General features: G+C 40.3%; 1 protein-coding gene and 1 long non-coding RNA gene across 18 annotated transcripts in view; both read right to left on the reverse strand.

Annotated features, from left to right (window-relative positions):
* The window catches only part of LOC128631146 (piwi-like protein 1), a 74793-nt gene extending 54300 nt beyond the window's left edge, over positions 1 to 20493 (reverse strand). For 2 of the 17 annotated variants that reach the window (XM_053679263.1, XM_053679262.1), the window contains exons 1-2: positions 20467 to 20493; positions 20181 to 20315 (exon numbers count right to left, since the gene is read on the reverse strand). The gene's annotated coding sequence lies outside the window, so the exon portion shown is untranslated. The other 15 variants (XR_008395333.1, XR_008395337.1, XR_008395338.1 and 12 more) reach the window with 15 other exon arrangements.
* Positions 20494 to 21277: 784 nt separating this feature from the next.
* On the reverse strand, positions 21278 to 25382 carry LOC128631147 (uncharacterized). Its single transcript, XR_008395348.1, has 3 exons — positions 25218 to 25382; positions 23144 to 24484; positions 21278 to 23020 (listed from the first exon to the last, which is right to left on the reverse strand). It is a non-coding gene; the product is annotated as an uncharacterized LOC128631147 (long non-coding RNA).
* Positions 25383 to 25983: the final 601 nt, after the last annotated feature.

Genomic DNA, 25983 nt, shown 5'->3' on the forward strand with positions numbered 1-25983 from the left:
TCTACTAAATATTGTTGAATGTCCGCTCGTATGCAACTCTCCAACAGTGTCACGTCCTATCGAGAGTTTCAGTCGATGTTTATAACCTAACCCAATGAGATTTTTTTACTCTGGTGTAATTTTCTTGACCACTTTAACGCAGCATCTCTGGTGTCACTTTCGTCAAAAATGTAGAACACCAGAGATGAGGCAATGACGACGTGATCTCGTTCCTTCGTGTGTTTTTGCCTCAGATTCTGGCGACTGTTCAGACTCGGTTTGTAGCGAAATTTCAAATCCACAAATGCCTTGAACAACGTACATTTTCAACAATCCGTTTAAATCGACTGGTCCATTTCCGCTGCACGGTGGATTTGAAGGATGCACTGTGATCAGTGTGGCGACGTCTGGGAATCGAGTTTCTGAAAAGGCCACGAGTTGGAGGTTACATTTAGTTTCTAAGGACATCTGGGCTCTTGGTGTCTTTTGGATAGGAACTGCTAAACTTTTTCTATAAGGGTGAAAACAGATGCATGCTTAGATTCTTTATCTGTAGACAGTTTATCTTGCTTACTACATTGACATATGAAGTTTGGACCGGTTCTGTAGAAAGAGATTAACATTAAGGGGGAAAAAAACAATGTAAAAATAAAATACTGAAAGTGAATTTGTCCTGGATTGTTTTATTTATTATTTTCCATTGGGATGTCAAAAGCTTCTTCAACTTGGCCACAAATCTAACAGTCAGGTACATTGTCAAGTATTGCCCCAAAATACCTCTATGGTAGATAGATGTGCTCACTGATCACTTGTACATGTGCTCATTCATACAATTATCCAATCAGCCAATCATATGGCAACACCACAGTGTACAATATCAAGCAGGATCAGATGAAGAGCTTCAGTCAATATTCACATCAAACACCAGAATGTAATCCAGTGATTTTATCCGTGGAATGGTTGTAGATTCTAAATGGTCTGGTTTGAGTATTCCAGAAACTGCGGCTCTCCTAGGATTTCCACACACACACACACACACTTGTGTGAAAAACATCCGGTAAGTGGCAGTTCTCGGGGTGGAAACACCTTGTTGACGAAAGGAGAATGGCCAGACTGGGTCAAGTTAATAGGACGGCCATGGTAACATCAAATAAGCTCTCTTTACATACATGGTGAGCAGAAAAGCATCTCAGGATGCACAGCATGCCAATCCTTGAGAACAGTAGAAAACCTCATTGATCCAAGATCCATTTTTAAGTATTAAGGATTTATAAAATGTGACACTAGGTTACTTCTCTATAGTTAAAAAAATTGCAAACAGGAATGTGTGTGTGTGTGTGTGTGTGTGTGTGTGTGTGTGTGTGTGTGCCCGCTTCATACTCATCCACTCCCTACTTGTGCCTGAGTGTATTCATTGAGTAAAGACAGTGTGTGCTCTTAAATGTATGTGTGTGTGTGTGTGCGCGTGTGTATTTAGACGGCAGTGTGAAGTGGTGTACCACTATGTGAGGAGGGAGAAGTATGCTCTGAGGATGAGGAGATGGAGCAGGATGACGTGGCCTCTCTCTGGAGCTCCTCCACGTTCTTCACGCAAAAACAATAACTCTCTCAGATTCTGATGGAGCGGCATCTACATAATCAACAAAGCACACAAACATCAGTTTCGTTTTGGGACACAGATTTTCTAAATCATTCCATTCGCTTTCTATTTATTTATGTATCATTATTAAAAGATCAATCATCAAGCCGGTGTAACCTTAAACTTTATCGCTAGCTGCTACTGAAGTGTTTTGGAAATCGTTTCAGCCACGTCATGTTCACTCACCGTCCACTTTATTAGGAACACCTGTACGTTCATGTAGTTTTCTAACCAGCCAATCATGAAATATACAGGAATATAGAGGAATCACAAGAAAACTCCATTTCAACACACTTAAAAAAAAATAATCTCACAATGTTGGATTTGAGTTTGTAATGCAGTGAGCACAACCAAGGAGTGCATTTTAAAAAGAAAACTACAATGTTGTTGAAGACTGAAACCTGTACCTACAAACTAGAACTGAAAATGGAACCACTGAAGAGTCAACAGTGTCAGAGATCCTCGTGTGTCCAGTTCCACTGTGTACGGCACTTTTTATGCTTACCGACCCATTACTCCAGCTTTTGTGTTTTTTTTAGCTTTGTGCTGATAGAAATGGTTTTGTTTTTTTAAAGCAAACTTGGTGTTAAAACCCAGAAACTTCTAGAAATAAAAAGTGACATTCATCATGTGTCTGAAGTGACACTGTTCAGTTATACAAGTAACTGGGTATTTTGGTATATATTGGAAACACTATTTTTGAGCATTTCCCCAGAATTTCATAGAGTGTGGTTTGCAGTATAAGCACCTGTGGTCTCATGCGTGGGTTCCAACGCACATAATAACCCACCCAGAGCTCCAGATGTGTGAGACTGGCCAGTGGATACAGCACCTGGTTTTTACAGTCCACAAAGAACGGGTTAGTGAAGTCCTCCGGCTGACTGTTAACGTAGGACCACAGTGACTGTTTTACCCTGTACTTCCTAAAAACAAAAGAGAGAGAGAGACAGAGAGAGAGAAGTCATAAGACACTTAGACAAATTCCTTTCCATTCAGAAAAATCAGACAGGCTGGAAAGCCTCCGCCCATTAGTGGAGAAATGTGGAGCGTACCTTTTCCATTCTCTCCTGCTCACTGCTGTAGAGGAATGTACCAAACAGGCAGCTGTAGGGGCGATCCAGGATGGGGATGAGAAAAAGCTCTTTGAACTCAGTGTATAGTAAGATGCTTAAAGGCGGATCTGCACAATAGTGCCTGAACAGATAATCAGTCTTTTGTTCAGTACGGAAATTATATTTAATTCTTACAATTAGAGTCCTCTTCAAAAGTATTGGAACATCAAGGCCAATTCACTTGCTTTTGCTGTATACTGAAGACATTTCGGTTTGAGATAAAAGACGAATATGAGACGATAGATCAGAATTTCAGCTTTCATTTCCTCATATTTACATCTAGACGTGTTACACAGCTTAAAATATGGCAGCTTTTTTGAAGCCATCCTATTCATTAACTGTTCAAAAATACTGGAACGAGTGACTGATGTTTTTTTCTCGCTGCCCTGGTGTACCTCGTTAAATGGACTTTAAAGAATGAATAGCTCTGAATGTCTTCTCTTGGTTTGAGCCCTGGGTTTCACCTGTGGAGACAGCATTTGTTGTTAAAAAGAATAAACCGACATGAAGACCAGAGACCTGTCTATGGGAGAAAAGCAAGCCATTTTGAAGCTGCGAAAAGAGGAAAAACCGGTCTGAACCATTGCACAAACATGGGGCATAGCCAAAGAACAATTTGGAATGTCCTGGAAAAGAGAGTTAGTTCTCATTATGATCTCTTACTTTATAACATTAAAATAAAACAATAGTTCCCTCACAAGCCTCTCTTTTTTCCCCCTAACTCTTGAAATGAATAAGACTTGCAATGTTACTGAGAAACTGGAAAGTGCAATGTCCTCTCTGCCGTGACACTGGAGACTACTTCCATAAAACTTCCATAAATAGATAAATTATAAATCTTAACTAGATCACAATGATCATACGTCTTTTTCTTTAAGTGACATGTTTATAATATGTTTACGATTAAGCTTAGAATATGTATTGCGTACGCCATACTAGACCCTGTCAATGAGCTGTTACTATAGGAACGAGAACGAGCACATCACTATAAAGCTGTAATTTCCCTTGCAGCTGGAATCAGAATCTTGCTGTTCCAGAAATGTCTCCAACGCCTTCTGACCAATCAGATTGGAGAATTCAACAGTGTTGTGGTGTAAAGCATCAGTAGCTGACCTGTCTCATCATCTGCCACACACAGTCGATGAACTGCACAAAGAGAGGGGATCGTTCCGAGTTGGCGTGATTCTCATCTCCAAGGCCGACACGCTGAGAAACACACAGAGAGAGAAAGATGGGGTTAAATATACATGCGTTCACGCACCCACACACAGCCACGCCCTCACTGCTCATACGCACCGAGGTCAGCTTGTGTCCGAAGCTGATCCACTCCTTCTCGATCAGTACCTGGAACTTGTGTCCGAAGCTGAATCTAACTGATATCTGATATTAAATTATTGTGAATTATCTATATTTTACACTTTATTACCCCATATCTATCTAATTATATATATATATATATATATATATATATATATATATATATATATATATATATATATATATATATATATAGTAAATCGTGCACATCGGAGCAACTTCATCCCGACCATTGCCTGCCTTCAGGGGTGCTAAGGAGCTCCTCGACCATGCCCATGCCCAATGTAAGTTACATTTTCACTGGTGCTGGCGCGTCTACCGAGTTTTGGGAGTTTTCAGCCATGTTTAGGCCCTTAAAAACGACAAGAATGCATGAAATAAACAATAAAAACCAGAAAATCAATAGGGCCCTGCACCTCCGGTGCATGCGCCCTCCGGTGGTCACCGGAAGCGCTGCACCTTCGGTGCTCTGCCCCAATAATAAACAGCAGATCCAATAGGGCTTTGCAGCAGCGGTGCTCGGGCCCTAAAAAGCAGAATAAAGCACCAACAGAAGACACAGAAGCACAAAAGCAGGTAAGGATAATTACAGAAATGGTTACATTACAGAGATCCCCACAATGTGATCCATGACCACAGTAACATGACAAGAAGCTTCACCTCAGACCAGTCACCAATTGTTGTAGGAAGGTGAAAGTGGCTGCCTTAAAATATTTTTACCTCAAAGTGATTTGTAGCGCGTGTTGGCTCGAATTTAGCCTATTACCAAAAAACATTTAAAATTCAACTTAGAAGCCAATACTCACATCTACCTCTGAGACCAGTTGGAGATAGAAAAAATACACCAGCCGTGAGTGAGAAGAAGCAAGGGTCCAGCTTTATTGTTCCATTCCACCACACGAGATCCACACCGATGAGAATTCTCAAAAGTGATCCCCCCTACCCTGAGCTTAAGCTCCAGTATTTATACTGTATTTACACACTAGATAACCCATAGGTTTCCAGAAAAGGCCTATTTCACTTACCCATAGAATTGAAACCCGGGGTTTTACTTTACACATAAAATCAGAACTCAGGCATTTCCAACAACCCAGGAAACAAAAACCCAGTGTTTCTATTTACCTAGGTTTTCAAAAACCAGGGTTCTCTTTTACCTAGGTCTTCAAAAACCAGGGTTCTCCCTTACCTAGGTCTTCAGAAACCATGATTCCCATTTCCCTAGGTAATAAAAATGACGTAAGCAAGACGACTAAACAACCGGGAGGGACCTTGGTCTTATCGTTATCTCGAGGGGGGGGCAGCCACCCTTATAACTGGCTTTCTTCATGGTTCTCTAAAAATTAAGGCTTTCCTTGCGAGACGAGAATCTTCACCATCTGAATCATGAGAAAGTTATATTTTCCTTTTTTTCCCGTACTTCTCATTTATAATTTATTTTCATATTTGCACTATATTTCTTATTTTATATATATTTATACTACTTGAAAAGCGGTTTACTGTACTTCCAACTTCTTAATATCATTACAGTTCTACTGTCCTGCATATCCTACTATTCTGTTTTTTATAGAGTTTCTCTATTACTATAAGATATTATTAAAGTTATTCATGTGTGTGTATGTTGTGTCTTGACTGTACGAGTGTGTGTGTGGGTGTGTGTTTTTAGCACTCCTCAGCTCGTACACTTCTTTTTGACTTTTTTCCTATTACTGCTCTTAAATTGCTCGTAATTCCAATCCGCCTAATCCCGCTTCTATGTGTCTAGGTGCCGGTGCCCGTCGTCAGTCCCCTCTCTCTCCGTTACTGGACCTGGATCAGGGTTTGGACCTGGATCTGGATACTCATTACCAGCTTGTGCATCTCACTGCTGATATCATGATGCTACTTAACTATCTTCGCCGCACCCCCCCTAAGAATGGAGATCCGGGGTTCCCCCCTCTTCTTCGGTACAGAATCTGCCCCACGAACGTGCGTGTTGACGCTTCTACCCAGTCAGACCCAGAACCCCCCTCCAGCTTCCAATCCGAGGATGATGATGTTGTCTTCTCCGATCCGGGCCCCGACCATCCGTCCCTCTTCTCACCCACCAGTCCGCCCGACTCTCAGTGGTCCGCTCACTTCACCCACCCTGATTTCCCCATGTCCCCAGGACGCACCCCATTTTCCTCCCCCTCTTACTCTCCTCCAGACTACGCACCCACCCGTCCTGTGAATTACCAATAAAATTACATTTTTACTCATACTCAATCTCCCTCGTGTTTATTTCATGTCATTTTTATCCACAACACGCGCGCGCACACACACACACACACACACACACACACACGGTGGAAAGGGTGTAGCAAAAATCATGCAACTATTGTGGGAAAAAGAGGGGGAAAAAACCCTGATACTTTGTACCTGATGCATCATCTTTTATAATTGTGATTAATGGTCCGTTAGAGAAGAAAAAATTCAGTTCCATTCTTTGATTACTTATTTGGCATACAGTGAATATTCACACTTTAAGGCCATGTGGAACAATTTCCAAAATGCATTTAAATGGGGTAAATTGTGTACATTGAACCGAGAGTACTAGACATGTTTGCTAAAAGCAACACAAAGGCTTTATTCACACTGCAGGAATTTTATATTGTGTGTTTAGATTTTTTCTTTTAGACAGACTGTTCAACTGCAAATTTGTTCTGGTGAATGACAGGCATTCAAAATCTTTCTGCAGAACTCTGTTGAATATTCTGTACATCAGAGATTCATCTGAACTTCAACAAAACATTTCACATTTATAGAGTTCTGTCTACGGTCATCAAGTAATCACATTTATAAGTTTATTTATTACCTCTCCCCTCTGTTGGCTCAAATATAGCCTATTACCCAAAAACACTTAAAATTCAACATAGAAGCCAACACTCACATCTACCTCTGAGCCCAGTTGGAGATAGAAAAAAAGACACCAGCCGTGAGTGAGAAGAAGCAAGGGTCCAGATTTATTGTTCCGTTCCACCACACGAGATCCACACCGATGAGAATTCTCAGAAGTGATGAGCTTAAGCTCCTGCATATCCTCCATACTGTCCTGCATATCCTACTATTCTGTTTTTTTATAGAGAGTTTCTCTATTACAATAAGATTATTAAAGTTATTCATGTGTGTGTATGAGAGCGAGAGAGTGTGTGTGTATGTTGTGTCTACTTGCCCGCCCTTGACTGTACGAGCGTGTGTGTGTGTGTGTGTATTAGCACTCCTCAGCTCAGCTCGTATACCTCTTTTTGACTTTTTTGACTACTACTGCTCTTAAAGATCTTTAAAGTGTAATTCCAATTTGTCAATGTCCGCCTAATCCCGCTTCTATGTGTCTAGGTGCCCATCTTTTCTTCTTCTCCCCTTTGCTGGATGCTAGGTCTCCCTTATGTTTATTTTATGACATTTTTTATCCACAACACCTCCCTGATGGATATTTACACCCCCCGTTGCCTCAGCAGAGGAAAAACCATCATTGAGGACAGCTCTCACCCTGGCTCTGATCTGTTGCCCTCAGGGAGACGTTACAGGTGCATCAGAACAAGGACTAATAGATTCAAGAATAGTTTTTTCCCCAAAAGCTATAATCATTCTAAACACACACATGTACTGATTTCACAGTATAGGTATATAGTGTCTCAGAACTGTGCATTTTATAGTACCCCCCACTTAACCATAGTTAAGAGCCAAATCTCCACCATTCTGAAAACATAAAGTACGTATTCATGTGTAAACAAACATGTGTTTTAAAATAAATGAACATTAGAACAGATTTACTTGTCTCTGACTGAACAAAGCAGGCCATATTAAACTGGGTTAAATATACAAATCCACACAGTTCACCAGTCCAATAGAATCTGTACAACACGTTAGCAATACTTCTGCTCTGTTTAGACCCAGAAAATATAAAATACTTACTTTAGTATGAAATTTCTGTCAAGTGTCTACCATGGGGTCGGGATTTACGGTCTGTGAACACGTGCTGATTACACGTGCAGGAAAAGCAACCCACACGTGCAACCCTGACCGAGTGAGAACGACTCAAACGATTCAAGAAGAGGATTCTGAATCGGTTCATTTAAAGAATCATTACCAAAGCCGCTTATCTTACTTCGATGGTTTGATAACAACAGCCTGTCTTACAGAGTGCTGCAGGAATGGAGTCGTGAAACCCAGAAACGAGTCAGCGTATTAGCACTTCCGTCAATGGGGTTTTGGGTTAAATGCCGGAAATAAGGTCTGTGGTGAACACAAGCTCAAGATGTTTTCACGTTTATCTCGACACACAGCCTAGTGAGAGACCTTTTATTATTTTAAGGTACATTTCCTGAAGAAAATGTGAGTGGTACTTGCCGTGGCAAAATTCAGATCGGGTGCCAATACTTTTGAGAACTGCCCGTGAAGGGCGCCAATAGTTTTGAGAGCCGGACGCATAGGGCGCCAACAGATTTGAGAGCTGGCCGCCAAAAGATTTGAGAGGCGGCCGCGCAGGGCGCCAATACTTTTGAGAGGCGGAGATCTAAAAATAGTAGTGCTACACAAGCTTGGTTGCAGTCGTGTTGATTAAGGAAAGCTACAAGGTTACAGATGTGAGGTTCTGACCTTTACGGTACAGTGAGGATGAGCAGAACATCTACACAGCATGGAACTGTGAATGGACTCAGTGTCTGTGGACTCGTGTACACACAGTTTGGGGAGATTATGCTACAGGAACAGTCAAAATACACCATGGCCTTGAATGTTTTGGCCCCGTCGTAAACACTGAACAATCACAACTACTCTGTTGAGAGCGAGAAATGACCTCACAGAGTGGTGCGTGTTGACGTCCATTTTATATAGTTACTGTTTCTGATAGAAAATCGATCTCCCTCGCGCGCTCTCAATACTGCACTGTAACAGTGTGGGACAGAGACCCAAACAGCAAGGTGAAAATGATCTCTCTGCAAAACATGCGTAAAAGTCGTTTAAACAGATTACACAGGGTCTCTTTCTCCTGCAAGGGGTATGTCAACTTCAGACCAGAACTATATACCCACCCAGCTACCAACACGCACACACACGCGCGCGCGCGCGCACACACACTAATTCAGCCACTTAAAAACAGGAAGGACTTTTATAAACAATTAAAAATAGACTATAATATGAACATTTTAACAAATTAATAAATAGCGCAAAAAACACAGCAGTTAAAACACTGTAAATACTCTCCTTTATCAAAAGTCTGCTCTTGCGCCCACACTCTCGCTCTGATGCCAGCTGGAGCCGCCTCTTCATGGTCCCCTCGACCTCCATCTCTGCAGCTTTAGCCGTGAGGAGGTTTCTATGAACTGCAGCTTTGGAATAAAGCAACACATATCGTAAGGTCATTATGAATCTTAAGCATTAATTACACTTATACCACAGTCAGTGTGAATACTGGATTCTGATTGGCTGGAAGGTGTGCATTATACAGTGAGGGAAAAAAGTATTTGTTCCCCTGCTGATTTTGTACGTTTGCCCACTGACAAAGAAATGATCAGTCTATAATTTTAATGGTAGTTGTATTTGAACAGTGAGAGACAGAATAACAAAAAAAATCCAGAAAAACGCATGTCAAAAATTAAAAAATAAAAGACACCTGGGAGCCAGAAATCTTTCTGATTGAGAGGGGGTCAAATACTTTTACCTCATTAAAATGCAAATTAATTTATAACATTTTTGACGTGCGTTTTTCTGGATTTTTTTGTTGTTATTCTGTCTCTCACTGTTCAAATAAATCTACCATTAAAGTTATAGACGGATCATTTCTTTGTCAGTGGGCAAACGTACAGAATCAGCAGGGGATCAAATACTTTTTTCCCCTCACTGTAACTGTTTATTGCACAGGTAATTCCAGCCAGTTTGATCACCGTGATCATTCCTAAATCTTATCACACTACTTTATCTCTGTGTCTGATTTACTTCAGACAAAATTCCAGATCTAACCACCTAACTTATGGAAATTAAAGTTTATTTTAATCTACTTTTTTCTTTCCAGTTTCATTTTTATTGAACATTTCTCCTGAACACGTCTACATGTCAACTGAACATCACCTTTTCTCTTCTCTCCTCCCCTCCCTTTCCCAAGGAAAACAAATTGAGCAACACACAGCAGTAAACATTCACAGGTTTTTCTTCTTTTTTCACTAACAAAGGAAAACAAAATTAAAAATGCAGAAAACCCGCCCCCCGCCTCATCATGGATACCCAATAACTGTCGCTGGTTATAAAGAGATTGTAAAATCCAACAACAGGCACAAAAATTTAAGTGGGAAGTGTCTAACTCCATAAAGTATACAATAAAGGGATGCCCTTTATAAAAAAAACTTGTCCGTACAACCATTCATCCTATATGTTATTTTCTCGAGTTTCAGAAAAAACATCACGCCCTTTAGCCGCTGGGAGATAGATGGGTATTTAGCAGACTTCCACTGCAACAGTAGGGAACGTCTTGCTATAAGGGATGTGAAAGCAAAAACATCCTTTTGTATCAAGCTCAATGGAACTGAGGCATCAGGAATCCCAAATACAGCAATCAATGGACAAGGATTTAAATCTACCCTGAGAATAGTGGACATGATGGTAAAAAAACAGTCCAAAAACCATGGAGATCAGGGCAGAAGAAAAACCTATGGCCAAGATGACAGGGAGAGCCATGGCATTTATCACACTTGTCCTCTACGTCCGGATACATCACAGAAAGTCTCGACTTGGACAGATGGACTCTGTGTAAAACTTTGAACTGGATGAGTCCAAGACGAGCACAGGAAGTGGTAGACTGTACCCTCCCTATAGCACGTTCCCAACACCCCTCACTTATCTGTACTCCTAACTCCGTTTCCCACGCATTCCTAACTTTGTTACACGACTCACTACCTAACGCCAGAATGAAATCATAAATCCTAGAAATCATTCCTCTCTGATGTGGATTGTTTGAAAACAAGCTTTCCCAAGCCTGTTCAGGAGGCGCAGAGGGGAAATCAGGAAAACATCTAGAAACGAAATTCCGAATTTGAAAATACCAAAAAAAATGAGTCACAGGGAGGTCATAAGAGTATGCCAGATTGGCAAAGCTATCGAACACACCTTCGTGATACAGATTTCTAACTTGTTCAATACCCTTGTCATCCCACACTGAGAATGTGGAGTCCAAACACGATGGAGGAAATAGGTGGTTGTTGACTAAAGGACACAAAGAGGATGCACCTACAAATTTAAAGCGCCGTCTAAATTGATACTAAGTCCTAAGTCATAAGTGTTGAGGACAACTAGATTACCAGTATATAGGGAGAGTTTTGTAGGTAGAGAGGAATAAAGTAAAGCAGGTAAAGAGGATTCCCTACACGACAATAGTTCCAATTTAGACCAAGAAGATCCAGGAGATTTAACCCAGTAGCAGAGTTTATGGATGTGCGCAGCCCAGTAATAGAATTGAAAATTGGGTAATGCAAGTCCTCCACTAAGTCTACATTTCTGCAATAATTTACTAACCCTTGGTGGCTTCCCTCCCCAAATAAAAGTACTAATTATCTTATCCAATGAATCAAAGAATGATTTTGGCAGAGAAAGAGGCACTTGCTGGAACAAGAAAAGAAACTTCGGTAATATATTCATTTTGACGACATTGATCCTGACAATTAGAGAAAGGGGTAAGTTACCCAAATCTGAATGTTAGATTTAACCTTTGAGATAAGGGGAGTGAAGTTAGCTGATGAAAGATTAGATAGAGAACGTGTCACGTTGATACCTAGGTATTTAAACCCTTACTGACTAAATCGAAACGGTAAATCTGACTGTTGGAGAGAAAATGCTGCAGTATTGACAGGAAAACAGTCGCTTTTATCCAAATTTAATTTATAACCAGAGACAACACCGAAGGATTCCAGAACAGCCAAGACAGCTGGCATAGAGGCAACAGGATCGGTTACATACAATAACAAATCATCAGCATATAGCGACAATTTGTATTCTACACCGTATAGAACTATTCCTTTAAACAAGGGAGAAGATCTTAATGCGAGAGACAGAGGTTCGATAGCGACAGCAAAAAGCAGAGGGGATAAAGGACAACCTTGACGAGATCGTTTGTCTGAACCCTGGCATTAGGGGTTGAGTAAAGGAGGCTAATCCAAGAAATAAACTCATCCCCAAATCCGAACTTCCTCAAGACTGCAAACAAATACTCCCACTCAACCCTATCAAATGCTTTTTTCAGCATCTAATGAAATCACAATCTCAGGAAGCACTGCCGAATGCTTTGAATAAATTATATTAAAGAGCGTACGGGTATTGAAAAACATCTGACGTCCCTTTATAAAACCCATCTGCTCTTCACATATAATATAAGGGATAATGTCCTCTAAACGAGATGCCATTACTTTCACCAACACCTTTACATCTGCATTAAGCAGAGACAGCGGCCTATAAGAACCACAGGAGGTTGGATCCTTACCCTCCTTAAGAAGCAGAGCTATCGTGGCTTGTGTCAGAGTCAGAGGCAAAGACACATTCCAAGGATTCGTTGAACACAGATAAAAGCAATGGAGCTGATTTTCCAATAAACATTTTTAAAAATTCAACTGGAAACCCGTCCGGGCCAGGAGCTTTGTTAGATTGCATAGTTTTAACTGAATTCAAATTTCTTGAAGAGAGTGGGGAGTCCAGTTGCATGGCAGTATTCGAATCACTAACAGGGTTACAAAGGTCTTGAAGAAATGCATTCACTTTAGTATCGTCTGCAGGAAATTCAGATTTATAAGGTGAAGAGTAAAACCATTTAAAAGTAGCATTCATTTCCATGGGCTCTGTAGTGACGATATTATGAGTGTTTTTAACACTAGGTACGAGACGGGAAGCGGCCTGTCGCCGTAGCTGACGTGCCAGTAAACGACTCGGCTCGTCGCCATGTTCATAATATGAACCAGGAGTACGTAACAACAAGCGTTCCGCCTCTTTAGTCGAAATAAGATTGAATTCTGCCTGTAAGTCGATTCGCTGTTTAAGAAGTTCTGGAGAGGGGTTCAACGCACATCTTTGATCGAGACTACTGATCGCAGATGTAAGTTCATTAACCCTAGCAGTGCGCTTTTAATTACAGAGAGTGGAGTAAGAAATAATCTGCCCTCTGATATAGGATTTAAGTGTCTCCCATAACAATGAATAAGAGGTGGAGTCATTCTGACTGAAGAAAAGAAAGTCATCCATAGAAGTAGAAATGAACTCACAGAATTCACTGTCTGCTAAAAGAAGAAAATTAAATCTCCAAGGCGGTCGGCTACGTTTATAAATAGAAAGATGAATATCTAATTCATGATCGCATGGTCAGAAATTACAATACCCAAATAGTCAGAAGAAACTACACAAGAATCAAGAGTGCCGTCTATAAAAAATAATCAATCCTCGAATAGGATTTCAATAGGATAGCACCTGGGAGAAGAAAGAAAACTTTTTAAGAGCAGAGTTACGGGATCTCCAGGGATCAACGAGACCGTTCTGACCCATAAAATCGGAAAATGTTTTAGACATTGCAGATTGATTCAGAGTACGGGGATTAGACCGATCAAAGTTTTGGTGAATTACACAGTTTAAATCTCCACCGAAAATCTACAGGTGAGTATTTAAAAAGGGAGATTGCTCAACAATCTATTAGCAAATTCCACATCATCAAAGTTTGGAGCGTGTACATTTACCAACAACACCTGTCTTTGCATCAGAGTACCAGCAACTATAATATATCTACCGTTCACATCAGCAACAACGTTAGTGGAGGAAAACTGTGACCTTTTGTCAATTAAAATAGCGACCCCTCTTGCTTTCGAATTAAAGTTCGAGTGGAAGACTTGACTCACCCAAGGGCAGAGTAACCTTTGATGATCTTTAATACTTTAAGACGTAGGTGCGTCTCCTGTAAAAATACTATATTGAAGTTTAAATGTTTCAAATGTATAAAATCCTTAGATGTCTTGACAGGATTACCCATACCTCTGACGTTCCAACTAATAAATCTTAAAGGCGTGCCTGTCCCAGCTATGCTGGGATCCATATGACTACTAACCATTTAAATAAAGTAAACCAGAGAAATATAAATAGCCAATTAGAGCCGAAGTGGGACCTCCCAAAGTTTATTTTAAACTTCTAATCAAAGTTTGCACTTCTAAACCAATGACAGCTTTAACGTTATTAATTGTGGAAAGACCATGGTATAGGCGGGTAATCCATGGCTAGGTGTGCATTAAACGATTTGAACGAGTGGTTCTTTTCCTCCACATCATGCATTAAAATCGTTTAATGCACATCTAGCCGTGGATTACCCCTTACATATCATCTGAGAGAGACAGCTAATTCTGTATGTAAACAGATATACTTACCAATCACGAAGTCTCCGAGTTGGAGAGCGGACAGTGAAGTCTTTCCATTGACTCCCCTCCAATTGAGATTCTTTGCCAGGGAGTTAGCAATCACCCTCTTCAATATGCGCCAGGTGCAGTCACGCACATACACCCCGTCAATAAGCGCCAACCAGTTTACCTGAAACCGATTTAAAAAATAATATACACTAGTATAAAAACAAATAATTAATAAGCATGTATTGCCTCGTCAACTGTGTCAGTGCTTCTCACTACTCCTGCAGTTACCCTGCCCTGTGTGTTTTCCATCTCTACTAAAGAGTAGGTCATAACTGTTCCCTCATATCAAAGTGGTGTTCAGTGTTGTGCTTTGAGTACGAGTGTGTCACCTTGAGAAAACAGAAATGCTCTCAGCAGCTGTGTAATTGTGCAAGTAGTTGTTAACAAAAAGGAAAAAAACTCACCAGATTTTGCTTGTAATCTGGGCTCTGTTGCATCCTTTGCTCCAGACTACGCAGTTGAGGAAGGTCTTGCAGGGGCAGTAAATCTTCATCAATATCCAAAGGCTGCACCTGGACCTCCTGTTAGTGCACACACACACACACACACACACACACACACACACACACAGGAGCCACTGCTTCTTTTTTATTTGTGCACTGAAAGTGAAAGAGGCGGAACAGACACCTCGGTGATATTGACGATAAAGACAGGGTTAGACGGAAGATTCTCCAACTCAATGGAGCTGCTCAGAACCCCGACAGGGCTCACTGACTGATTCTGAAAATCCACATTCACCCTGAGAGAGACACACACACACACAGTGAGTGAGAGAGACACAGAGAGAGAGACCTGTAACAGAACAGCACTAAAGTACAGAACATCATCTAAACATCACACTGTCTAGGGGATGTGGTCACATGACTACTCTCACTTAAAATGTAACCATGACTCATCTGATGATGCTCGCTGCAGAGTGTGTGTGTACCGTGTATATCTGAGGTGTGAGATACACTACCCCCCTGCCCAAGTCTCCACCTCTCCAGCGGGTTAAACGTTGAGATGGAGAGGAAGTCTCTTCTGCGTGAGAAGGAGAGACAGAGAGACCTCTGGGAGAACGCCAGAACCTCTCATTGACGAGCGATAGAACTCTACATAGGCCCTGATACACACAGACCCACAATACATGTTTATAGAAAATCACAATTAAACACACACACACACACACACACACACACACACACACACACACACACAGTGGTGTCACACACACCTGGAGCTGTCAAAGGAGATGGATTTGATTTAACCACAGTGTCTGAAGAGAGACTGGAGCTGTTTATAGCAGAGGAATGCAAATGGAGGGAGATTACACACCTGAGAGAGAGAGAGGGAGGGAGAGAGAGAAATATTATTAATAATAATAATAATAATAATCCCCTAGTTAAATGGAAGCTGACTGAATACCACTATGGTGGTCCTGGGGTCGTTTCCATAGAGTTCCCTGGAGGAAGCAGTTCGGATAAAATGTGCCTGCAATCGCCACCTGAACAACGGAAACATCACTGATACTTAATAATAATTATTATTTATTTTCTGCAGGAGTAAGTTACACTTCTTGGACTTTGTCGTCATGGTGACAATTTTAAACTCTGCATTTGCAATTTTACTTTGGATGCTTGTGCTTCTAAGGCTGCGAATTATGACTAATATTTATATTTACTGTACATCAGGGGTGCCCACACTTTTTTGACTTGCGAGCTACTTTTAACATGACCAGTCAAAGAGATCTACCTACACTAAAAATGCTAAACATATACATATATACATATATATATATTATATATATATATATATATATATATATATATATATATATATATATATATAAATATATATATATATATATATATATATATATATATATATATATATATATATATATATATATATATATATATATATATATATATACATATATACACACACACATACATACAATATATGTTCATGTACCTTGCATAACTGCATGAACCCTTATGGCGCGATACAATTCAGTACATTTTTGGTCATTACCTTACTCTGATGACTTGCACTGAATAGAATCAGCCAGGGTTGCATAGTCCGGACAGTAGCTGCTGGTAGCCAGCCTCAAGCAGGCCTCCAAATGATGATCAGTCATTGTGGAACGGTATTTGGACATAATGATCTTCATGAGGGAAAAGGCTGACTCACATAAATAAGTAGAGCCAAATAATGCAGTCAAGGAGGTGGCACATTTCCTCATGTTTGGGTACTTTTCCCCTGTGAGTAAGTTCCAGAACTGTCCATGAGCCCTGGACTTCAGCTGAATGTCAGTCTGTAGTTTCAAAATCTCATCCTCCACTTCAGACGAGTTCAGGTGAAACAGCGCTGCAATTTTCGATGCGAGTGAATCAACCTCAACATTGTCCCTAAACGGGTAGCACATGAATGTGGCGAATGCCTCCAATAAAGCAAAGTCTTGAAAGCGTCTGCCAAACTCTGACCGACAGCTGTCAATCTGCTCCGTGTAGCGTGCAATGTTAAACTGCGCACAAGCCTTCCGCTGCGTCTCCAGATCTGACGGGAGGTTTTGGAAGTTCCCAAAAACATGGTGCTGCAGCTTTGAAAACAGAAGTTGCATTTTCCGTTTAAAGGCATTAACTGCCTTTAATTTTTGTCTTTTCCTTGAAGCTCCAAATTAAGTTGGTCAGATCGGTTAAAAATGCTCGGTTAAAAAAAGTCCAGCAACCACTGATCATCATTGACCTGGGTGTATTCTGCATGTTTAACAGCAAAAAGAAACTTGCTTATCTCCGGACAGAGCTCTCGAAATCTCTGCAGGAATTTACCCCTACTAAGCCGTCTCACGTCAGTGTGTAGCAGGAGCTGATTGGTCGTAGTCTGCCTTCTCCAGATGCGCACGGAACAGCCGTCTTTGAAGTGAACTAGCACGTATAGAACAGGCGATCTTTGTTTCAACATCCATGATCTCTTTCACGTTTAGCATTCTTGTGCATAAGGCTTGTTGGTGTATTATGCAGTTGTTGGCTCAAATTTAGCCTATTACCCAAAAACATTTAAAACTCAACTTAAAAGCCAATAAATACTCACATCTACCTCTGAGACCAGTTGGAGATGGAAAAAATACACCAGCCGTGAGTGAGAAGAAGCAAGGGTCCAGCTTTATTGTTCCATTCCACCACACGAGATCCACACCGATGAGAATTCTCAGAAGTGATCCCCCTACCCTGAGCTTAAGCTCCAGTATTTATACTGTATTTACACACTAGATAACCCATATGTTTCCAGAAAAGGCCTATTTCACTTACACATAGAATCAGAACCCAGGCATTTCTAATAACCCAGAAAAAAAAACCCCAGCGTTTTGAATTACATAGAGAATCAGAAACCAGGATTCTCATTTACCTAGGTGGTCAGAAACCAGGATTCTCAATTACCTAGGTAAATAAAATGACGTAGACAAGACGACTAAACAACCGGGAGGGACCTTGGTCTTATCGTTATCTCGGGGGGGGGCAGTTTGACCCAGCCACCCTTATAACTGGCTCCACATGGTTCTTTCTTAAAATTAAGGCCTTCCTTGCGAGCCAAGAACCCTCACCATTTGAGTCATGAGTAAGTTTACATTTTCCTGTATTTCTAGTTTATAATTTATTTTCATATTTGCACTATATTTCTTATTTTATATATATTTATACTACTTGAAAAGCGGTTTACTGTACTTCCAACTTCTTAATATCATTACAGTTCTACTGTCCTGCATATCCTACTATTCTGTCTTTTTATAGTTTCTCTATTACTATAAGATATTATTAAAGTTATTCATGTGTGTGTATGAGAGCGAGAGAGTGTGTGTGTATGTTGTGTCTACTTGCCCGCCCTTGACTGTACGAGCGTGTGTGTGTGTGTATTAGCACTCCTCAGCTCAGCTCGTATACCTCTTTTTGGCTTTTTTTGACTACTACTGCTCTTAAAGATCTTTAAAGTGTAATTCCATTCCGTCAATGTCCGCCTAATCCCGCTTCTATGTGTCTAGGTGCCCGTTTTTTTCTTCTTCTCCCTTTTGCTGGATGCTAGGTCTCCCTTATGTTTATTTTATGACATTTTTTATCCACAACACAGTGGTAGTTAAAGAAGTCAGGGAAAGCATCGTCTTCCCTGCACTTGGCAATGAATCCATTTGCACTGCTCAACCATTGACTGATATCAATTTGCACACTGGAGCTGGGTTTTGTCAATGAATTCTTTAAAAGACTGAAAAATGTCCTCTCCCCACGATTTCGCTTGCTAGCCTTTAGCACTGGCGCGCTTGATCGCACACGTGTGGTGAGAGAAAAGACGAGATCTCAGACTGGCTGCCCTGTACGTCAACTAACTACGTCAACTAGCGATCTACCCGCACTTCCTTTGCGATCGACCAGTCGATCGTGATTGACATATTGGGCACCCCTGCTGTATATATTTTGACCTGAAGAAAAAAGCCTCTTTATACACATATGCTGTTAAACTACACCTGCTCTACTCGTGTGTGTGTGTGTGTGTGTGTGTGTGTGTTACCTGCACTATGAATTTCTGTGCGTGCGTGCTGGTGTAGTCAGAGGGAAAAGTTTCGCTGATGTGCATGTTGAATTGTGACACTCAATTCTTTAGATCCTCAAACAACTCGGCCACCTCTAATACACACACACCAGAAATGATAGTTAGGGATCTGTGTCGAGAAGTGTGTGTATAGATGTGTGCGAGTGAGTGAGTGAGAGTCATAACCTCTTGTATCCGTTTGATCTGAATGCAGTTCTCTTTGCCCCACTCCAGTTCATCCTAAAACAAACACACACACACACACACACACATCAGTACCACTTTATTTATTTCTATAATCCAACACGTTATAATTCAACATAACTGTCACGATCTCCTGCCTCCCATACGCCATGTACCGGTTTAATCTATTTCCTTATTTGGTCAGTGCTTTCTGTTCTTATTTCGATGTCCTCTCTCATACTGGTTCCTATTTCTTAAATTGTGCACTCTATCTGTACACTACACACTTGACCATCTAACACCTGGATATTTGAAGAGCACACACACACACACACAACCTGCGTGAAGTTGGCCCCCCCACCAACACAAAACATCGGCAGAATAGTTTGTGCCGTAAAAATTTTCGTTTGTGCTGCTTCAGTTCTGGAGATATTAAAAGAATATTTATAGGTCATTCTGGGGTCACTCGAACCCCCCACATGCTCCAAATTCACCCCAAATGGTCTCAATAATAATAATAATAATAATAATATTATTATTATTATTATTATTATTATTATTAATAATAATTCAAAAGAAGAGAACTATAGCGCCTTAACCCACACTGCGCATGCGCGAAGCCGGATGACTCAGCCATTAAACTAGTAAAAGAGCTCTAATTAGCCAGTGAAGCTAAATGTCGTACTGCCACGTCCACTTATAAAAGTAAATCATGCAGTATTCTCAGACTGGGCAGTTATTGACAGAGTGAATTCATCGTTTTAAATAGAATCAAAAATAACATCGACCTATTTGCTAATCACATTTCGAATAGCTTGCTCATTAATTACACTGCGCATGCGTGGACTGGACTGCCTCCTCAAAAGCTAGCACCGCTAGTATATTTGTATAATATTAACATTAATACTGAACCAGAGTGAATAAAAACAGTTTTAAAATGTTATTTCTCACTTCTCCTCCTCTTGTTCTTCTTCTCCGTGCGGGTGTGAGTTATCTTTGGTCGGTTCCTCGGTGATTCGGTCATTAGTGAACCGAGCTCCGAGAGTGAATCAGTGCGCCGTCACCGCCTGCTTCATACTGATACACCTGAAACACAGGTGTTAACACTGTTAACTACACACATACACACAATACAGCAAAAAACAGAACGGGTTCGGTTACACAGAACCGAATAAACTCACTTTAGTTTGGGTCCAAACGAGCCAGAACTAACACTACCACCGCTTTCTGCTCCTACCTTCGACTTCTCGCGCTCGTGGTGACGTCACCAACGTAACGGCCGTTGACGTAAATTTGAATCTTTGAGGAGAAAATAAAATAAAATAAACCCAAATATTATTTCATAAAAAGCTTCATTATTCTCTTCTTCTTAAACACGATAGAGGATAAGATATACAAATACATAAAAAAACCCAGCTTTATCATTATTTTAAATCAAATCCACTTTAAAAGTGCTCCTAATTACATTTTAATTAAAAATATACTCCATCTTACTCTTATTTAATTAAATTTTTTAAATTAATATTTAATTCATCGATGATTGTAGACGTTTTGAGGTTTCACGTTCTTTGTGCTTTATTATCATAAATATACACTTTGTTTAAACTTTTGAGTTTGGACACAAAATGTAAACATTCCTCATGAATCCAGAACATTCATTTGTTTATTATTTAGAAAGTAATAATTAAACAGCTGAATAAAATGATCAGATTAATCACTTGCAACATTTAGGATATGAATTTCTTGTATTGAGAGAGGTTTTTAATTATACACAGATATAAATAGATGTTGTTTATTTGTAGTTTTCATATTTGACTCAGTACATTACACCACATTTATTTAATCAACTATTTATCAAGTTTTTTCAATATTGAACTGAATGATTGTTCAATATCAATAAAAATCTTAAAATAATCTATCAACACCATCAATACATCTCATCAGTAAATAAAAATCTACATTTATCCAGCTGATCAGCTTCGGCAGGTAAAGAAGCCGTGGCTTTAATCTGATCTTCTGATTTCTAATGATAATTAAATGACAAAATACAGAATTAAAGAATATCTTTATTTAAATTCAAAATCACGAATCATTTAAAAATATGGACTAGAAGTCATTTCTACAAGTGTTCATACAGACAGAAAGACCAGAGATGAAACGGATTTAACAGATACAGGACAATTAGGACAAGGAAAGTGAGAGAACTAGAATTATCATTTTTTTTTTTATTTTTTTAAAAAAAATTACAACTGTGTTCAAGATCACAGCAAAAAGACAGTAGAGGAAACAAAGGGAAAAATATTTCACATTTCCTGTTTAAATTCAACAGTAAAATCTCATGAACTGAAGACATCGTGACTTTTTGAAACCGGTCGTTACATTTTTGAGTCAAACGGAGCAGGTAGTGATGAAGAAGCTGCCTCGAAAGATCATTTCTGTTCCTCGAAGAGTAAAAAAAAAAAAAAACATTAAATCCTAAATGCATGAAAAATAAACTATGTACATTTTATGTCTAATTACAGTGAACCCTACGGAGAGTGAAGCTCACAGAGGCGAAGTGTTCACGCTACAGCAAATTTCACCGGTTGACGCTAAACTCGCTCACTTAGAAGGTGCGTTTCTCTGTCCCGGGATATTCCTAGCACTGTGTGAAAGCTCCTGAGATGTCCAGCATGGAGACGTGTGTGTATGTTGATGTGTACACAGTACCAATGGTCAGGATGTACTGTTGTGTCCGAGTTTCTCGTTCTCCTGAAAAACACACGTGCGCGCGCACGCACACACATACACACACACACACACACACACACACACACACACACACACACACACACACAATGGAATTGTAAAGCAAAACATTGGAATATATATCTTAATCACATCTCATAGTCCTTTTATAGAGTCTGAATCAGTTTGACTGATTCATTTCGAGTTTATTCAGAGTCGAATCACTTTCTAGTGAGAATCAAATACTCATCTCAGTCTAGTTCGTTTGGAAGTGTGCGACTCTCACTAGAAAATTATTCGACTCCGAATCGTCTCGAAACGAATCAAAACCGATTCAGACTGGACAAATGGACTAATAGAAGAGAAAGAGCAACAGGAAAGAGGACAGCCTTCCTGCTGAAAGCAAACCGGATCAGAATCTTACATTAGATTATTTTCTATATTTTTATTTTAAATCAGTTGTGTTGTTTTTCTTCTTTCTGCACTCGATTAAGGAAACACAGCAATGATAAATAAATAAATAAATTTATCTGTCCAGCTTCCTCCTCTTCGTCCCCCAGAATGACGTGTGGGTGATGGATTGACGGATTTAAAAAAAGATGTCTGGGCAAACTGTGACCTCCTAGAGTTAAAAGTGAGCATCCAAGGAAATTTTATGTGTTAACTGCACTACATTCTGCAGTCACAGCACCAGAAAAAATATGTCCATCTACTGTACATGTTAACACACAAAAAAAGCTTTTGAGTATTAGTTACCCTGTCTTACTGTACAAGGCACCTGCAAATAATAAAGCAAGTAAATAAAAGTTCATCTATCATTTCACTTCCACTAATCAGTCTTTTGACCAGTCTAAAAATAAAAAGACTAAAAAGAAACAGACTTAGCAAGAAGAACTAAAGATATGTGGATGATGATGTCTCAGTTCCACCGCAGCTTCAACAGCCCTGGATCTTCTCCTTTAAAGCTTGGAGAAGGGCACGTCTTTCGGACTCTTCTTTTCCAGGGCTGCCTGCGCTGACTTCATAAGATCCTGTGTCTGCAACATGTTCATGTTCCAAGTAGCCTGGAGACGCAGAGGAGATATCTCAGATTTCGACCGCTCTACTTTGTGTTTGTGGCCATACTGTGTGTGCATGGGTCTACCTTGAGGCTAAAAATGCTTTTCATGTCTTAAGCAGGTTCTTACCATGTAGTCTAGGCTCTCAGTTACACTGTGGTCTCAGGAGCAGAGGAGGTTGATTTTGGTTCCTTGGACAGTGACGCGACTCCGGCCTGCAATCTCACCTGCTATTTCCAGAGCTCCAGCAATCATGGACTATCAGGGAACACACGACTGCAGAGATGAAGAACAGAACACACACTTGCCTTCATTTATACTAAATAATAAAGCTACATGAAAAAAATACATGGTACAACCCAAAGTCACATTCTTCTGTTATCATTCCATATCTTCCATGTGTCAGTCCAGAATTTCACCTTTTTGTGATCACAGAAATTAACGCAAAATCAAGAAACTCCACAATATTCAGAGGAGCTTCCACTTTTTCAAAGTCACTGCAGATTTGGGCCAAAACATGTCATGACACGTCATCACCACAACAGGCCTTCAGCACAGGTTACTCTACTTCCTGAAAAAGTGCAGACCCGGATACAAGTTACGTTCACATTCATGGGACAATTCACATTCACAGTTCCATTGTAACTGAACTCGGACCACCTTCTACAGGTAGTCTCGGGTTCGGTACCGCAGTGCACTTCCCAGTCCACATTACGACGGTCACATTACCAACTTTTCATGCAAACTGCTCTGTGTTGGACTAAACATCCAGTGGGAAAGCCCACTAGAAGAGCTACACTGCAGAATTTTTCTGTCTAAAAATGAACAAATTTCAGGTTTTGTAGCTCTTCTTTGATAAATGACAAGATGGTAATATCATAAAATAGTTCATCATAAAACTTTGTATTAAAACCAGACATCTGATGCTCACTGTGGTTTATTTAATCTTCAACAAACTGCAAATGTAAATAATTGTTCAGAGTGTGCCCCCTTGTGGTCAACTCTTTCATAGGGGCTTGTACGAGTCAGAACAATCAGCCCATTCTTATCTTCTCATCACTTACTATCTCTATATATGATCATATGGACAAAAATAGCTTGTTTACAGATCTTGGTGTAAACATGTAAGCAAGCAATGTATGGCAAGTTAATGTTCCTCATACCTTCACCTGAAACCAGGCATCCTGTGTGCACAGACGAATATCACAGGCTGTGATTAGATCCACTCCTGCGAAAGAAGAAATCAGATCCACAAAAAAAAAAACTTAGTAATTCAGTCTCCTGCAGCTAAAAGCCCCAGTAAAAGATAACTCTCTGATGGTTAAAGCTTTGCAGGAAAAGTGACAGCAAACAATATGGATGGAACTTCCCAGAGTTGTGGTGAGTGTATGAGATGATGGTACTTAACACTCCCAACAGACCTGCTTCCACACACACGCCATGCACTGCCACCACCACGGGCGTTGGGCACTGCAGACACATCAAACACAAAGTTCAGTTTATATACCACAATGTATTACTCAAATAGGTTATTGATTGTACAAATACTACATGCATGTAGAACCCCTACATGCTTTGTGTTTAATTTATGTAAGGAATAAACATACGGTTATAGGAAAACAGTCAACGATCCAATGAAGTGGAGTGACCGTTATCACCCTAAGGTAGAACTGCACATTCTGAAGTGTTTTATTCCCCTTACACCACAGCAAGTTGTCAACAAGCGCATTTCGTTATTAATTAAAGAAGATCATGTCATACACATTAATCTATTTTGAAGGCTGATCGACAGTGGATCTTACAGATGCCGATAACCAAGTCGGGTAGCACCTACTAATAACCGATTACTACTGAATGAAAATATAACACTCAGTGGAAAAATTAAGTTCACTTTATTACAAAAATAAACAGTACTGACCGTACCATGAAAATGTACTGCACTTTTTCTAATGAAATATATATATATATATATATATATATATAGCATCAGACTTTTAATCTGAGGGTCCAGGGTTCAAGTCCCTGTTTGGGTGTTGTAGTACCCTCCATATCTTCTGAGAGGACCAGTGAAACCATCTAAGGTGCCACTTTCCAGCATGTTTTGTTCAGCAAGCAAAATGGGCAAACTAAGGGTAAACATTCAGCAGGTTGTCAAGTTACTAATGGTTACTAGCTGAGAGTGTTGCTACCTAAGCTTTGTTACCTTTTAGCATGAAGTTGACAAAGACATGGGTGGTCATCATAGAGATTGGAGTCCATATAACAGCATCCTTATTAGACTGCGCAGAAAATCATGGGTCTGTGTGAAAAAGAGCACATTGAATGACCCCGACATGATTTGAACCTTCTGATCTGGAGTCAGACGCACTTCCGTTGCGCCACGAGGTCCCAGCTCAAAGCCTATAGCGCACCATGGTGCAATGCATACTTGTTCATCTTTGTGGCGCTCAAGACGCATTGGAACTCGGAGACAGGTGGTGGGCTGTGACTGTTGCGACTAGTGTCTGACATCTGGGCAAGAGCTCTTTCAGAGGACAAGGCACGAGCCCTTTAAAGGGATAACCTGCCTGGTTTCCCTTCCCTGGACATTAAGGGAGATTTTCAAGATCAAATGGTAGATCTCACCCCAGTGCGTGAGAGTGAAGCGTGGACAACTTATACCTGAAGCGCAACTCAGGGACTCAACTGCCTATGCGTTAGAACCATGGTTCAGCCTTCTTCTGGGTAACTTCACACATTTACCATTTGTACGAGGCCTTTGTGTCATTATACGTGTCAGACGATGGGCAATCAGTGGCAAAGGTGGCGTAAACCTGCTTTTTGCGAGGCATACAGAGCCAAGATTACACGTCAGTTTGTGGTGTGGAATTAACGTGTTTGTTAGAAATTTTGGTCTCCTTGTGCAGAAAAGCCAAGTTTAATTAAAAATGCTGATGCTATTCTACTTGTTCTCATACCATGACACGAAG

The sequence above is a fragment of the Ictalurus punctatus genome, unplaced genomic scaffold (assembly GCF_001660625.3).
Source record: "Ictalurus punctatus breed USDA103 unplaced genomic scaffold, Coco_2.0 tig00005203, whole genome shotgun sequence".
NCBI classification, from domain to species: domain Eukaryota; kingdom Metazoa; phylum Chordata; class Actinopteri; order Siluriformes; family Ictaluridae; genus Ictalurus; species Ictalurus punctatus.